General features: G+C 37.4%; 1 protein-coding gene across 1 annotated transcript in view; it reads left to right on the top strand.

Moving 5' to 3' along the window:
• The first annotated feature begins 3,806 nt into the window (after window positions 1-3,806).
• The window catches only part of baz2ba (bromodomain adjacent to zinc finger domain, 2Ba), a 312,926-nt gene continuing 304,383 nt past the window's right edge, over window positions 3,807-12,349 (top strand). The window contains exon 1 of the mRNA XM_048598962.1: window positions 3,807-4,110. The gene's annotated coding sequence lies outside the window, so the exon portion shown is untranslated. The remainder of the gene's footprint in view (window positions 4,111-12,349) is intronic.

Here is a 12,349-nt window from a genome sequence, read left to right as displayed (position 1 = left end):
ATGATTCATGGAGTGGTTCCTTAGCTCTACTCTTCGCCCAAATGCTCACTGAATGTTTTTATTATGGTTAATTTATTCTTTCCAATAGGACATCAGTGTAAAAATGTTAAGAAAATAATCAGGAGATATGAAAGTGTATGGAACATGTAGATATCATTCACAGAGGAAGAAAATTACTTGAGTATTGTTATTATTGACTATTCGCTAAAAGGATGGAGTTAACAATGAAGTTATTATCAGTGAGGCTAATCAGGTATGGAGTTCTGGGGAGCATATATTTTCATAAACTGAAATAAGTGACTTTAACCACATACAACTAGGAAATCAGTACTATTGCTTAAGATTTTAGGCTCTTTAACATCGAAAGAAGATTGAAGACAATTTTAAAAAATTAAACAGACAGTTACTTAGGAATTTTTATTCTGTTTTTAAGATAATTGAATGTAAAGCATGATGCATGGTTTTAAAATAAGAATCCACATGACATAAATTTAAGCAGGGTATTTAACTTTGACTATGATCCTAGAACAACAGACCACAAGTAAAGGGCTAGGCCTCAGTATAGGTAAAACAGACTTCATGAAAAAGTTAATTCTGTGTGAATAAAATTATTAGATGGATAAACACATGTTTAAATTTAGAATTACATGTTAAAGTAAATATTGGGTGGACATTCTGCTCAATTGTGAAACAGGCCCAGATGTATAGTAGGTTTATCATTCAGTTCAGAATCAATGATCTATGTTCACTTCAGGTTTTCCAGTGGGTATGCCTTGAAGGCATAAGGGACTGACATTGACATTCCCCCATGTTGTAAGTCTTATTATGATAGTAATCTGGGGAAAATTCTTTAGGGTGGGGTCTGGAAATTCTAATAAGTTCTTTTTTTGAGGCCACGGTATATATTTTTAAAAATTGGAGCAAAACATCTCTGCAAATTAATCAGAACTAGAAATAATTAGAAAACTGTGCAGACAGTCCTTTTGGTGAGATGTTTTGCTATTTTGGTGTGTTGGCAAGAATCTTTTATTTACTTCATTGGATTTGATGTCTTTTATTCCATTTCAACTCTAATGCTGGACGTCTCCTTTCAATACACTTTGTCTCTTTAATACTTTAAAAATATATTTCCTGCTATTTTGGAGTCATCGAATAGTGTCTTCCAGCACTTGGCCTGAACCCTTAATGCAACAGTGCTTTAAGTGATCATCTAAATACTTCTTAAATGTTGTGATGATTCCCGCCTCTACCACCCTTTTAGGCAATGAGTTCCAGGTACACACCACCCTATGGGAGAAAAAAAAATCCTTAAATTGGCTTTTACCTGAAACTATGCCTCGTAATTGTTGATTCCTCTAATTTGGGACACCTCAATCAAGTCCCCCACCACTCAGCCTTCTCTGTTCTAAGGAAAACAACCCGAGACTATCTAGTCTCTCTTTATAGCTGAAACACTCCATACCAGGCAACATCCTGTTCAATCTTCTCTGTACCCTCTCTGGTGCACTCCCATCCTCTGTCTCCTGTCGCTAAGCTGATTTTAAATCCAATTTGCAAAAATTACCCTGGATCCCATGGACTCTTACCTTCTTAACCAGATTCCCATGCAAGATTTAAACAAAAGCCTCACTGAAGTCCAGGTAGACGTCATCCATTGCACTACCCTCTTCCATGTATCTAGTCATCTCCTGAAAAAATTCAACCAAACCCTGTCAGTCATGATCTTCTGCCTTTTACTCCTGGTATATCGCTTAATCGGCACCAGGCACCCCCTCCAAGAGGTTATCGTTCAGTGTGAACCTTGCTAGTGACAATTAGTGGGAAATCAGGGAGAAATGATTCAGCCCTCTCATAACATCCATATACGTGCATTTCAAAAAAGAGATCCCTGGTCATTTTTACTCTTCCTAACACAGAACATTATTCACTGGATAACCCCACAAATCTGCTGTGTGAGTCCAAGCAATACTTCCCTCTAAACTTACATCAGATTTTCTTTCGTAATTCAAAAATTATTAGAATATCAACCTCTATCAACGTATAGTAGTTTGGAAAACCAGATATTATTATATCTAGACATAATTAATAGATGAATTGGAGGCTCTGTTTCACCTCTATAAATGACACCCAACAATGATTTAATATCACATGCTTTATTTCATATTTTCTGCTATATTGATTTGTAAGCTATAGCATACCATTGATATATAAAATATAATTTCACCAAATATTCTTTCTGAGATGATTTAACTCATCCAAAAATTAAGTTGATATCTACATTCACCATTCAATAAGTTTTGTGAGCAATAATAAAGGAACACTCATTTGATTTACAAGAAATTATAATTACTGTGGAAATGAAACCAGTGGTGTCCCAAAGAAGCTACTACTTATTTTTTTGAATCATAAATATCAAACAAGTACTTATTTTTGCAAAATAGAAATCTATTATCAATGGTATACATAGAATATATCAAGGAATCAGAATTCATATTTATTTGCCATGTATTTGTAGATAGTTGTGACAGACACCATTATACATTCCTAATTTTTGCATATCTGTAAATTTACAAGTTTCTGCCCTAAAAAGGCTGAAACATTATCTTGACTAAATATTGTATCAGATGAGCAAGCAATGAATCTGCTGTGATAATGCCATGGCAACACAAGAAATTAACATTTCATTAAAAGTAAAGATAATCATGATTTTAATGGCAGAATACATTTTATAGTAAGTTTAATTTTTTGCTGTTTGCAGAGATTCCCTCTACTATACTTAAATCCCATTAACACTTATGATATATGACACTCCTTATTTAAAGTTTCATTCTGATTAATTCCAATGTAACTGAAATTACTATCACAGATCCAGCTTCCAGTATTCTTGATAAGGAAACCTTCAATCTGTATTGTTTCTTTAATGCAAAAATGAATAAACAAGTATCGTTAAAAACTGAAGCAAACTATGTACTCAGACTAACTGATATTCTTTACTTAATATAAAGGAAAGACATATATAGAAATGATCAATATTTCATTCATGAGTCAAACTATATGTCAAAACATTCATTTTGAGCTTAAGTATTGTGGGATATTGAAGGACAAAATGTTTGCAGCATTGAAGGCCATCCATCTCGTCGTGTCTGTGCTTACACCTAGCAAGAACTACACAGTACCACTGAAGTGTAATTGTATCTTGTTCAAATTAAATGTTTTTCAAACTAGTTTTTTGCTTTCTAATTTTAATGAAATTACTGCATAGTATACTGAAGCGATCAAATTTGTATTCCCGGAATGTAGCAGCGAAAAATCAATAACTGCTAGCACAGCGCAGCTGTCTGATGCAGATCTTTGGGTCAGTTTATGATCAAAAAATTTAATACCATATATGAATTGAACACTTCGTTTATTCTGCAAAACAATCTGTGTCTGCTGCATTTTGACAAAAAGTATACGCACCCCAAAATTATTTAAACGCCAAATATTTTCTTTTGAAAGGACACACAATTAAAGTAGCTTAACACTCCGCACCTTTCCCATATGTATGTGCTTGCATTGCAATCATTGTACTTGCATTTGTTACAAATGACCGCGGAAAAGGCTGAGCTGACATTCGCATCGCCTGCGAAAACAAAAATGAGGAGCTTTTATAATGAATTACAAGGCTTCACAATTCTCACGTACTCATACAGCCTGTAACCCTTAGGAAAAAAAGTTATTAAAAAAAATTCTCAGTTGATTGTTTGGAGGAAGATGAAAAAAAACAGGGACAGGGTGGGTGGAGGGAGGAGAATTATAATCTGCTGTTTTTCTCTGCCGCTGGATGATAAGCTGTTGGTTTCATTTAGAAAATGTTTCTTGTAGCAGCAAGTTTCATTGTTTGAGCCATGCCTGACGTCACCGGTTCGTGAACCACATGCATTGAAGCCGAAAAAGTCTCGGTCTCCCTCATAGCTTCTGGTGAATTAACGAATTCTCCCCTTTCTCCTCCCGCCTCAATTGAAAAAAAAGTTTCGAAACGAAAACAAGAACGTTAACAAATAATTCCACCATCTGTCCCTCCAACTCCCGACGTATCCGGAAGGGAAGTCGATGACATTTGCGGGCTAGGTGAGTTGCATTTTTCTTTTCGTCTTATGTGTTTTTTTTCTCTTTTTTTTGTTTTGCGGCGGCGGTGAAGAAAAATAATTGATGGATGTTAGTTGTTGGAGGGGGTGTTTCTGTGTGAGAGAGGGAGAGGGATCGGTAAAAAGGTGAGGGGCTGGAGGAAACTCTTGGCTGCTTGGTAATGTCCAGCCGCTCAGACTGAATCTTGTTCTCCCTTCACTTTGTGTCTCCAACCGTCTCTGTCTTACATGTCGCTTGAATCGGATCCTTTTGTGGTAGAGAGCGGCCCCAGGAGAAGGACTTTTTTTTAAAAAAAGAAACACGTCAACGGGCGCTAGTTTTCTTTTTGAGTAATTTCTATCCGCACGGCACTTAATGTTGACCGTGCAGTCTTCTGAAAATTTCTGGGAAGAGGCGCTTTATGTCCTGTTTGTGTTTCTCTTATTCCCCCCCCCCCATGTTGTCCACCTTCTCTCTCTCTGTCTCTCTCGTAGTTTATTTTCAAAAAGAAACTGAAAAAAAAAACAAACGGGCACGGCAGAGACTGAGAGCGGCCCGGGCCAAGGCCGAGCGGCTGGGGAGGTGGTTTAAATCTGGAAAGGACGCTGGCCGTGTCCCGGAAAGGGTGCCTGGCTGGCGGGCGGGGCGCAGTGCCCCTTCCTCTCCCGTTTGTCCCGGACCACCAACACCGTCCCCGTACACCCACTCCCCATCTCCCATTGACACTCCGGTTGCCAGGTTAGGCCGGCCTGTGTCGGCCTAAACAACACGGCCCCGGCGTCACCCGTCACATCTGCTGCGTCCCATCTCCTCCTCCCCGTCAGCACAGAGACACCAACATGGCTCATTCACATCAATTATACCATAACTCCATTTTTGTGTGTGTGTATGTTTCATATATTCTGGTGGCCGGCTGCCTCCCCAACAACAAATAAAAAGCTTGACTGGGCTGTGGTATAGATGCCCTGCCGCTCTGGGTGCCCCTCGACTCTGTCCCACCTCCCCCCGACTCTCTCTTTCTCTCCATCTCCCTCCCCTTGTTTTGTATCTCCGCCGCTTCCTTATTCAAGCCGGCTGCAGTCGAGTTGTTGAAATTTATCCCTTTGTGTATATTACAATATCCTCCATTTTTCTTTTCAAAAACAACAACCCTTCGCCATTTTGGGTAATGTGTTTTACTTTTGAAGCCTTTTGTTTAGAGGAAGGATTTTATTCCCCCCCCTAAGTTAGGCATGGTTTCTGGGACAGTGACGTCATGTAAAGTTTGGTTAGATTTGCCCCCTTGTATTTATGGCAATTTTTAAATCCTGCTCTTGAAAGGACTTTTGTTTTTTTTAAACTGATTGTTAGCTTCAATTGAATCAGATTTTTTTTGCAAAAATGAAACTGTAGAGGAACTTTATAAAGCTTTATTTTGGGTTTAGAATGACAAATAATACATTTCTGATAGTAAATTTGAGCACTTTGTGGAGAAGGACCACTACTGTTCCTTTGTCAGCTAGAAGTCTGTACGGCTACGTTTTTAAGGAAAGGAAATTTTTTCAATGTTGTACATACGTGAGTTTGTTTAAAATGTACAAACATGATTATGAAATGAATAATCAGTGATATCCAGTACTTGCAATGAATATAGTGTAAATAGCCATGGAAGTGTGAATATTTTGCCTAAATATATGGTGGTATTTGAGGTTTTGGTTAAAGATTTCTTATTAAAATGTGGAAAGTATTGACAAACTGTATATTCATTAGTATGAATCTCAAGTAAAATGTGTAAGCAATAAAATTATATATACTAAGAACATTTTTAAGAGATTCTTAAACTTTCAAGGTTAACATTTTCTCCTGAGGCCTTTTGTGCTCCCTACATAATGTACATGACATTGGAAGTCCACATTATTTCTAATGACATTTGCAACTCTGATTATGTATTAATTTCTGTATTAACTTTGAAACACTATATATGTGTTTCCTTTTAAATAAGGTGCTGATATCAACTCAGCTGCATAACCGAAGTTGGTAGTAAGAGTAAAGTTTTTTTAAGAAATGAATTTGTCTTAAGAATTTCTGTATTACCTCTGGCTATATTCTCTTGTCAGATCAGTGCGAGTTTAAACAACGTAGTAGTGTTCAATTTTTTCATACCAGTGAACAATAGAATTCTCTCTTCATTGTACAAAGTTTTGAGCCATTTGCCAGAAAATAATAAAAAAGAAAATCAAGTTGGAATACCAGGTGGAAATTACTGCATTTTAAATTGAAAATATTGTTAGAGCTTTCAAGTGGTTTTGTGGTTTTATGAGCTACCATATTTTTTAAAGTCTTTGTAGTGGGGTATTTAAAGACATGTAGAAAAACTGCTTCATCATTTTTTATATGTAACTTCTATTTTCACAAGGAAATGCACTGTAACAGGATACTTGAATATTAGTAACAAACCCATTCTGTTGGTTACTCTGATCTTTAGTTTTTTTTAAAATGTAAAAGCTCAAACAGCAGATGGCTTTAAATTATACATGCAACAAAGACCTGCAAGATTTGGCAGATTAAGCAGGGGAAATAAGCAGATCAAAGAAAAATAAAATATTGCTTGCACAATAGTTGCATTTCTTCTACAGAGTTGTTTGAAATTTGTATTGTTGGGTATTTATTCAATTTTATTTACACTAAAACTGATGGTAATGTATGATTTGGGTTTGATGAGTGGTCACGCTATTATTGTTTGATATAGTGCTGATGTATAAGTCTTTTTTGTAATCAAAGCCAGTTAGTAAAATAGCCTGAAGTTTACAACTGCATTTCTTGAATCAGAGCTATATTTTAAGAATTTTTTAAAGAGCTACATTAGCAATCAGATGAATTTTGCAGCTGAAATATGATGTGCGCATGCTTTTATTTCATATGTATACCACATCTCTGCTGATGAAAAAATATCAATTGCTCCCTTTCCTTTGAGTTGTACTTAATCATCAGCTTGACATGAGTAAATATGGATTCTGAATCAATGCATTTTAAACTGAAAAGGAAAAATTATTTTGCTAGTGTTGTAATATTCATTCTTGATCATGTAAAACTGAGAATTGAACTACAGGTTTGTAGTACTGATCATAGTTTTGACAATAGTATAGTATTAATATGCATTCAGGCTGTGTAATGGTCTTCTGTTACTTATTGGAAATATTTGTGTGAAAATTGCAGCATTAATGGTCATATTGATAATTATCTTTTGGTAAAATTTTATTAGTGTACTAGGCTTAACAAAAAAAAGGTACAGGGTATTTCTTTGTTTAGCTGTTTTTGTTTTGTCAGACCAAATGTGAAGGAGCAGATGTTTTGCCAAACATCCTGATGTGCTCGTTTCCTTATGGGAGTGTATGACTTTTTCTTCTGATACATTGAGTTGACAGCTGCTTGATTTCATGGAGTTGCTGAGAACCCATTAGTGGTGTCATTGAATTGAAACAGAACAGTCACTCCCAGCTTGAATTGTAATTCCAAGTGTCTTCAATTGTGCTGCAAATACGCAACAAGATTTTACTATCACATCTTGATGAAGTCTGTTTGCAACATACTTGTTTTGCAGTCGAGATGGAAAGGACAAGCACAAGCTTTAGTTGGATTATAAGACAATAGAAATATATTTTTAGTACATTGGCCAGTAGGAAATGTCATTATCAAAAACAATATTTGTGAAGTGAGTAATTCAGATGTTAATAAGTCAGTTTCAGTTTATTAATCAATGCATCCAAGCAGTATATCACTAATATTATTGTGTATTTTACAACAGAATTGCATCAGTTCCTTTTAGCAATTGCTACTTGTGCCTAACAAGGTAAAATGTGCTGAGCAGAGTCATTTTGAGGGGTGAAATTGAGTGGAAACTGTTTTCTCAGAATGTAGGGTATTTGGGATCACATACCTGAATTGTCACCTGTATATTTAAATTGTTGCCAATTATCTGCGTATTTAATAGAAAATAATTTCAGTCTGCGAGAGTTTGAATACATTGGAGAAAAAGAACTAATTGCAAACTCGAATGAACAGTTTTCTTGCTGGAATGATTGAAGGTGTATTTTTATTCGAACTGAATGATATGTAACTGTTTCTCCTTTTAAGTGTTTTTTCAGAACTGAGATTTCAAAGCTCAGCTAAATGAAATAGTCCTATTAACAAGATGTATTTTGCGGGTGTGTCTTGCTGCATTAATGCAAACAGTTCAGTGGTTGTTTAGATATCTCTGGCATCAAAAACATGATCATGAAAATACTCGGACTGTTGTACTTTGTATTAACAGAATCTTCTGCCATAAAAAAGAATGATTGATGTGAAAGTTATTGCTATCCTCTTAGAGTTTTTGGTGATGTGAGCTTAAAAGTTATGCCCTGTGTACAAGTTGTTTCCGGCCTCTGCCCTTTACATTTTATGCCTACTTTGGGAAGTCTGGTGATGTAATCTCTGCAGTTACAACTGTGAAAAGAAACTGTTGCTTTTTATCTTAGTTTTGAGATGTAGTTCAGTTAAATTTCTTCATAAGTTTATTCTGGCTTCCGACACAGATTGACGCTACTTGTCAGTTTTCTCCTTTTATGACTTTTACTCATTTGATGTTAAATCCAAGTCTCTCATATAAGGCAAGAAATAGAAGCAGTACTGGGCTGTTCCATCCATTGAGCATTCTCTGCCATTCAATAAGAACATGGCAGATCTGCTTTTGGCACTAACTCCACTTTCCTGATTGTTTAACCACTCACCCAACGCATAACCCTTGATCCTCTTGTCAAACTCATCCTGCTCTGTCTGAAGGAGAACTCTGCTAACTATGTTCTGAGAGAAGAAATTTCTTCTTGTCATAGTCATAAGTTTTTGAGACCAAAAGAACTGTGGATGCCGTAAATCAGAAACAAAAATAGAAATTGCTGGAAAAGCTCAGCAGGTCTGGCATCATCTGTGGAGAGAAATCAGAGCTGATGTTCCCAGTTCTGAGGAAGGGTCATTTGACCTGAAATGTTAACTCTGATTTCTGTCCACAGGTGCTGCCAGATCTGCTAAACTTTTCCACCAATTTGCATTTTTGTTTTAAATTTGAGATTTTTTTTTTAACTTTGTTCTCTCTCCTAGATTCTCTCATGAGTGAATACATATCTAAGTAATGACCCTGTCAATCCCCCACAGAATCTTGCACGTTTCAAGAAAATCATCTCTCATTCTTCTAAATTCCAGTGAGTATAGGCCCAGCTTGTTCAACTTTTCTTCATTAGGCAACCTCTTTGTTTCAGGAATCAGCCTACCTATTCTGCTCCAAATTGCACCCAATGCAACTGTATCCTGGCTCACATAGTGAAACCAAAACTTTGTACGCAGTATTCAAGATGTGCTGCATTCATTCACTCGTTCTCTCTGGAATTTTTCTTGGAGCTCAGAACTTGTTGTATCAGTGTGTGCACCCTGCCTTACTGCTTACACTTTCTTCTGTGTCTTGCTATAGAGACTGAGACAGTTGATGAGATGATCATACCTTTTTTTAAAAAGTTATAATTACAGTGATAATTTGTTTTGCCTTGAATAAATTGCACTGGTGTGCAGATTCTGTTTGATGAATATTATGTATTTATTTTGCAATATTACGGTATATTTGCAACTTGTTTAAGTTGAGATTAATCTTCTCCATTTAAAAAAAAAGTCAAATTGCTATCTTTTGTCGGTTGAGCTGCTCTTTCTTGGCTAACCGAATTTCAGTCTGAGTGTCTGACACTGTTATTATGTTAAGGTAACCTATCAGCATTAATTTAAGTAATTTACTAAACCAGCTCTTCATAGCTGAAACAATAACAGAATGTTGTCAAGACAATGATCTGTTCTTATCATTTTGTTGAATTAAATCTAAATCAAAATATTTTTCTAAAAATACTGTTGTTCAGTTGTAAGAACTGCTTAATAATGTAAATTTAGAATAATTAAACAAGATGTGATTCTGAAATTGATTAGTTAAATGCAGTCTTTGGTAATTTTACTGTAAACCATGTCACTTGGGAGGTTTTTGGGTTTATTTTTGATAGGGAATTATAAAGTTTAGTTCATTTGCTTCCAATGGCTGAATTTTAAAGCAGAATTCCTAGGTTTTATTCTGTTGATAAACTGCTAATAAATCAAAAAATGACAGAGAGACATTTGCTTACCTGTGAACATTTTTTTTCCAAAAATAGAGTCTACTGTGACAGGAGTGATCTTCACTTGTTATAAGCAACGGTTCATGTAGACACTTCTTCTCGGTAGGCGGTTGAATAACAGGCGCCTCGTATATTGTGTTTGTCTTTTGCTACATATCTTCAGTGGCCTGTAACTGTCCTTGGATCTTCTACAGAGAAATGAAAAATCAAACAAGTCAGCAGTTCTTGCGGGTACTTTCATTGAACTGAACTGAATTTTGAAACAAAAGAAGAAATATCCAGAAAACAGTGATTGTAGTAATGCCAGTATCTGATCACTGCCAGAACTGGCAAATGAAACAGTGTACCTTCAGCTCACTTTTTCCCCTTCCCCACCCTATTGCTAAGCTTTATGTTGATACAAAGCACGAAACATTGAGTTGCCATAATCTGTTTGAGTTGGGAATATGAAGCTGCTCTGCTGCTATGTACAATTCAGATGAAAGAGTCCAGTGTCTAGGAGTAGTGTCCAGATCGTATACATCAAGTCCACCACCTCTTGAGAGGCATCAGGTTAATTACTACTGTGGCATTTTTGTGCAGGCGTAATTGGATTTTTACTTTTTTTTTCAATTCTTACCTTTTTCTACAAGCATATACTCACTAATCAAATAAGCAGGACTCCTGCTGAGGACAGAGAGGTTCATCAAATTGGTGACAACAAGGTGCAGGGCTGGATGAACACAGCAGGCCAAGCAGCATCACAGGAGCAGAAAGGCTGACGTTTCGGGCCTAGACCCTTCATCAGAAAACGGGGAGGGGAAGGGGGTTCTGAAATAAATAGGGAGAGAGTGGGAAGCGGATAGAAGATGGATAGAGGAGAGGATAGGTGAAGAGGAAACAAACAGGTCGAAGAGGCGGGGACGGAGCCAGTAAAGCTGAGTGTAGGTGGGGAGTTAGGGAGGGGATAGGTCAGTCCAGGGAGGACTGACAGGTCAAGGGGGCGGGATGAGGTTAGTCGGTAGGAGATGGGGGTGCGGCTTGAGGTGGGAGGAGGGGATAGGTGGGAGGAAGAACAGGTTAGGGAGGCGGGGATGAGCTGGACTGGTTTTGGGATGCGGTAGGGGGAGGGGAGATTTTGAAGCCTGTGAAATCCACACTGATACCATTGGACTACAGGGTTCCCAAGCGGAATATGAGTTGCTGTTCCTGCAACCTTCGGGTGGCATCGTTGTGGCACTGCAGGAGGCCCAGGATGGACATGTCGTCTGAGGAATGGGAGGGGGAGTTGAAATGGTTTGCGACTGGGAGGTGCAGTTGTTTATTGCGAACCGAGCGTAGGTGTTCTACAAAGCAGTCCCCGAGCCTCCGCTTGGTTTCCCCGAACATCAAATTGGTATTTGGTTTGGTGTTTAAAAACAGTGCAGAGACTCTTCAAAGATGGGCAGAAGTAAATCTGAGGTCTTTGTATCCAAATCCTAGAGGTTAATACTGTATAATTCAATGTCCTTTTCCTGTTTTGAATGATTGATGTTTTTCTTTAAGGATTTGAAGCAAGATGCAAGTCTGCCAGTAGGTCATGAATGACACCTTCTGATTGGTCAAATTGCAAAGAGGGTTTGGGGGGAGGGCAGGTTTTGGAATATTCTGCAGAGATTGCTGATTTTCCCTGAGATCATTGTCGTATTGCCTGTGCTGTTAGAAGAACATCCAAATGATTGACGTCACCTGCTGTGATAATGGGCTGGTGTTTCAAATGCCAGTAGTTCTGCCTGTTTGTACTGCAGATTAATGCTATTTGCACTTTTAACACAGCTAACATGTATTACATGAATGAACTACTGAGATTTTACTACAGTAATAATATTGAGACTTTACTGTGGGAGGAATATTCTCATAATTTAACAAATATAGAAAGCGCACATCATTTGCGGGTTTGTAAACACTTGCATATCAAAACTGCGATAGTAGGAACTGCAGATGCTGGAGAATCCGAGACAACAAGGTGCAGGGCTGGATGAACACAGCAGGCCAAGCAGCATCATAGGAGCAGAGAGGCTGACGTTTCGGGCCTAGACCCTTCATCAGAAAAAAAAAAC

This window comes from Rhincodon typus, chromosome 7 (assembly GCF_021869965.1).
Source record: "Rhincodon typus isolate 14 chromosome 7, sRhiTyp1.1, whole genome shotgun sequence".
Taxonomy (NCBI): Eukaryota; Metazoa; Chordata; class Chondrichthyes; order Orectolobiformes; family Rhincodontidae; genus Rhincodon; species Rhincodon typus.
This window is presented reverse-complemented; position numbering and strand designations above follow the sequence as displayed.